Source organism: Pinus tabuliformis, chromosome 9, assembly GCF_031772625.1.
Source record: "Pinus tabuliformis cultivar Carrire ecotype Pingquan chromosome 9, CPIR1, whole genome shotgun sequence".
NCBI classification, from domain to species: domain Eukaryota; kingdom Viridiplantae; phylum Streptophyta; class Pinopsida; order Pinales; family Pinaceae; genus Pinus; species Pinus tabuliformis.
This window is the reverse complement of record NC_142307.1, coordinates 753,989,021-753,994,474: the sequence shown is the minus strand read 5'-3', so window position 1 is coordinate 753,994,474 and position 5,454 is coordinate 753,989,021. Positions and strand designations below refer to the sequence as shown.

The window sequence follows — 5,454 nt, the reverse complement described above, 5'->3', positions numbered from 1 at the left end:
CCCCTTATTTCCTCCCATACTAAATCATACCATAATCATTCCCAATTCGATAGTTTCTCCCTCACGTTCATTGAATCTTGATAGCTATCCCAACTCTTGGGAAGGCCCATAAGGGCCATCTTTAACAAGTCATCCTCAAAACAATAACACCAACTCCTGCAAGCTCATCATGAACTTGTGTGAACCTCCTTAGATAGTGTGAGAGAGAGTCATTCTTCTACATCTTGATATTTCAAATTTTATCCTTCAGCACCAATTTTCTATGATCACTACTATTCTGGAACATATATGCCAGTGCCTACCACATTGCATAAGGATTCTCCTTCCCATGGTTATTGGTGACAATGTGGTCGTGTACTCCCTCCAATATTATTCTCCACATCTTGGCTACACCTTTCTTCCACTGAGGAAGTTTTTGGGCATCAAATTTTGTTGGTTTTGCAACATCTCTCTTGATGTATTATAGCAATCCATTATCATCGAATACCTCCTCTATGCGATCCTTTCATGCAATGAAATTAAAGTTGCCTTCCAAATCATACTCTAGCCTTGACCCGTTGAAGGTCATCTTGTCAGCTCTTAAGAGATACTCCTACATTGAACTTAAAATTCAAACCTCCTAAGAAAAAACTTTGAAATTCCTACTCTAATGTCAATATCGCTATCATACCATGTAGAAGTTATGATGTATATTTCCAACTGCTCATGAAGTTTTTTCAAAATCACAAGACACAAACCTTAACTACTATTCTGCATGAGTTAATTCACAATTTAGAACAAAAATTTTAGACATACAATAAGAAATAAAACATATGCACATAATATGTTTCCCGGGGAAAGAAATCTACTAAAAACCCCAATGCCTTCTTGCATTGATCTGATGAATATAGATGTATTACGATTTCTTTTCTCAGTTGAGCATAACTTGCAAGTTAATAACCTATATATCTGCTCACTGAGAATCTCTGGCCCACACTTAGTCAATTTTTGCCTCTTCTTGAGCCCCTAAGTCCTTCCGTAATTCTTTGAGAAATTAGGCCCCTATTATTTAGGAATTTGTCCAAAATGGATTGCACAATTCCTAAGGTTGATCATCTGACTACATACAACACTTGTACACTCAAGACTAGTCTATAACTGATGTTACACTGACTTGGAATCTCCACCAGAGTTGGGGAACTTGAATTCGCTTCATGTGCTAGCTATTTTGGGCGGATTGATTAGTTAACTAGATGATCACTGAGTTTGACTGAAGTCCCACTGCACAACTAACCTTCCACTAGTTCCTCCAATAGTTAGAACTATTTTAACTGAAAACAACTTGAGATAATGGACTTTTATTGCTACAAATTAACAATCACACATGCTTAACTGAACTCCAACTCCTCCAACTCAAATTTACTAAGTAAATTGGGTGACAGAAGCCATGTCATACAATTTAATTGCATCCAAGTTGTCCGCTGATGTGGAAATTCAAATTTTCTCAATTTAATCAAAGGCAAAATCAAATTGAGAATTTCTTGTTGCATTTTTCAGCAATCCTTCATGTGAATCTAATCCATGTTGCCATTCACAGTCAAGGGTTCCAACACAACAATGTGCTGATAAGAACAACCAAAAAATAGAAATAGTGTTCAAAATAAATAAAACAGTCAAAAAAGACATATTAAAATACAATCGATTGAGACCCCGAAAAGTACTCCAACTATGTTACTGCCTATCCACGTTCATTGAATGTACCTCCATTGCTCCTCTCATGAAGCACACCTATGTTTGCAGCCTCCATCGCCCTAAATCCCATCAATTGTTGTCAGCTTCCATTGCTCTGCTTCCTAAATAAGTCATCAATAATGTAACAATAGGCCCCTAATCATTTACATTTACCTTTTTTACTAGTGCTTCATATTAAAAAATCGTCTTAAAAGCCCCTTCCGTGTAGTAGTTCTGAATGCAACGAAAAACAAGTTTTCTCTAATCGCATCAATAAAGATCGAAGGGACAAAAGAGGAATTGATATTCAAGAAATCTTGTGAGGAAAGGTTGTTGCTTTTTTCAAAGGCGGCTACCCCACGAAAATCCCAACAAAAAATTGTCTTTATATAAGATAACCTGAATGGAAAGTGAAATAACAACCTTGATATAGGCATGAGATAGTAGTAGATTGCAAGTTGGTGGAGTTAGGGTGCACTGTGAGAGTTAATTTTGTAGTTGTTAGATAATATTTTCTTAAATTGATATGTTTTTTACTTAATTATTAAGTATCTTAAATGGGTTTCGTCTTAAGTGGCCATTGTCTTAAATATAAAGTTTTTGTAGTTGTTAGATAATATTTTATTGAATTGATATGTTTTTGTCTTAATTATTAATTGTCTTAAATGGGTTTCCTCTTAAGTGGCCATTGTCATGAATATAAAGTTTTGTCTTAAAATATTTTTGTCTAAAAACTATTTTTGTCTTAAATACAAAGTTTTGTCTTAAAATAATTTTGTCTTAAATTGTTTTTGTCTTTATATAATGTTTTGTCTTAAAATATTTTTGTTTTAAATTGTTTTTGTCTTAAATATAAAGTTTTGTCTTAAAATATTTTTGTCTCAAATTGTTTTTGTCTTAAATATAAAGTTTTTCTTTAAAATAATTTTGTCTTAAACTGTTTTTGTCTTAAATATAAGGTATTGTCTTAAAATACTTTTTTCTCAAACAGTTTTTGTCTTAAATTTTATATTTAAGACAATTCAATTAGTATTAAATTTCACTGTAAAATAACAGTGATTTTTTAAGGCAAAATATTTCTTTTGTTTTAAAAAAATGTCTTAAAAATGTCCTTGATGTAGTAGTGAAAATAACTTATGAGAGACACAATATAAAAACACTTATTAAATGGATTGAAGGCGAGTGTTTTGCCCAAAAATCCACATGTGAGCTTCAATATCCAAGAAATAAAAACACTATTAAATGGACCTGAAGGCCAATGCTTTGCCCATAAATCCACGTGTTAGCTTCAATATCCAAGAAGAGGACAAATTTTAATCCACTTTTTAGCTTCGATATCTAAGAATAAGATAAATTTTATCCGTAGATAATTATTTATTTTTTGCATAGCTTATATTTTAAGTTTACTACGTTCAGTTTGAGGTGTGTTAAACTTAGCTGAAAATTAATGACTCTGATTCATTACTAAATATTTGATGGTACTTAACAATAATATTTGAAAATATTTCATTATACAATGTAATAATTGCACAATCAAAATACAACCAATCATATTATAAATAAATAAATTTAAACATTATTAAAAAATATTAAAAATAAATTTTTAATATTAAACATTGATAAAAAATACAACTTTTTTTTTTCTCAAAACAAACTAATTAAAAAAATCAAATAAAAACTGAACACACTATATCTTAACTAATAAAAAATCAAATAAAAACTTAATACGATATATCTTAGTATGACAAATATAATAAGATAACCGGAATTCATAGGAGTAGTCTACCTAGGCGGTAGAATGGCCCGTTTTCCGGCACCGTCCGGAAAATCGTCCGGCTCCGGCCACCGGGAATGTCTCCGCCCTCCGCCACCCTCCTTCTCCGCTTCTCCGCCACCCTCCCCTAGCAATCCTCACATTCCTGCCACGGCCTGACAAAAAATCAGATTCGGATCGCAGGGAATGGGGCCTGACATCCCCTGACATACTACTCCGATCCGGTTCCAATTCGAATTGTCACCCGCGCGCTGGTATTCATAATCATAACCCGGTTGCATAATCGCCAAGATTGCAATGCATAATCGCTGACCCGGAGAGGTAGACTACTCCTGATATCTATTCATGTTAACCTCTCAGATGTCCTTCTTGATTATATGTATGTTGGGTTTTCAGCATCCACAGGGCTGCTTTCTAGTGCTCATCGCCTTCTCGGATGGAGTTTCAGGATGAATGGGCCTGCTCAGGACCTTGAACTCTCAAATCTTCCTCAGATTACATCTGCAAATTCTATGGTGAAGACTAGAAGGTTCATAGTTGAGGTATCCATAGCTGCCGTAACTATCACAGTTCTTGCAAGTCTGGCAGCAGTTTACCTTATTAGGGGGATTCGACAGAGTGAGGTAATTAAAGAATGGGAGCTTGAATATGGTCCTCATAGATTCCCCTACAATGAACTTAAAGTGGCCACAAAGGAATTTAGGGACAAACAGCTACTGGGATTTGGAGGTTTTGGCAGGGTTTATAAGGGCGTTATTCCCAGCACTGGGCGGGAAGTTGCAGTGAAGCGGGTTTCGCATGAATCCAAGCAAGGGGTGAGGGAATTTATTGCAGAGATTGCAAGCATTGGCCGGCTGAGGCACAGGAACTTAGTTCAGCTTCAAGGTTGGTGTCGGTATAAGGAAGAGCTTCTGCTTATCTATGATTACATGCCAAATGGTAGCCTTGACAAGCTCTTGTTTGAGAGCACACAGAATATGTTGACTTGGTCGCAGAGGTATACAATTTTGAAAGGGGTTGCTTCGGCTTTGCTTTATCTTCATGAAGAATGGGAGCAGACAGTAGTCCATAGAGATGTCAAAGCAAGCAATGTATTATTAGATGCATATTTGAATGGCAGGTTAGGGGACTTTGGGCTTGCTCGTTTATATGAACATGGTTCAAATCCTCACACCACCCATGTAGTTGGAACTATTGGATACCTTGCTCCAGAGCTTCCTCGTACTGGTAAGGCCACAACAAGCACTGATGTGTTCGGATTTGGGGCTTTATTGCTTGAAGTGGCTTGTGGAAGAAGACCCATTGAGCCGAAGATGTCTCCCGAAGAATTAATTTTGGTTGACTGGGTTCAAGAGTTGCATTCCAAGGGAAAGCTTTTGGAAGCAGTTGATCCTAGACTTCTTAATGAGTACCCTGTTGAAGAAGTTGGGCTCGTTCTTGAACTAGGTTTGCTCTGTTCCCATCCTCATCCCGAAGCTCGACCTAGTATGAGAGAAGTAGTGCAAATGCTTGCAGGCGATAAAGCACATCCTGTGCCACCTTCTGAACCTCCTTCGGCAGACACACCTACAAGAACTGAAAATCTTGATGAATTCATTGTTTCATTTTCTTCATACAAGCATGGTTCATCTATTGCTATCTGACATCCTAACAGAAGCTGAGATGGTAGGCTAGTTTTCACACCGGATATAACATCACCACTTTCACTGTTAGCAGCAACAGCTTGAAAGGTGTGTGTAATTAAAACAAGTCATGGAGTAACTGTTGTTGAAAAAACATGTTTATTTTGGTCTGTTGGTGCATGATCCATGTCTTCTTATTTATTGGACTGGCCAATGATGAGTTACTTCCTCTTCAAACAGACTAAGAGCTGGAGTTCCAGAGATACAGAGCTTGGAGTTTTCCTTTTGATATATCAGAAAAAAAGGCTAACAGATCTGAAGTCTATGATTGCTGAGTGTAGACAAACT

At 36.3% G+C, this 5,454-nt stretch overlaps 1 pseudogene; it reads left to right on the top strand.

Annotated features, from left to right (window-relative positions):
- Positions 1-3,508: 3,508 nt before the first annotated feature.
- Positions 3,509-5,127, top strand: LOC149150888 (L-type lectin-domain containing receptor kinase S.4 pseudogene; annotated as a pseudogene).
- Positions 5,128-5,454: the final 327 nt, after the last annotated feature.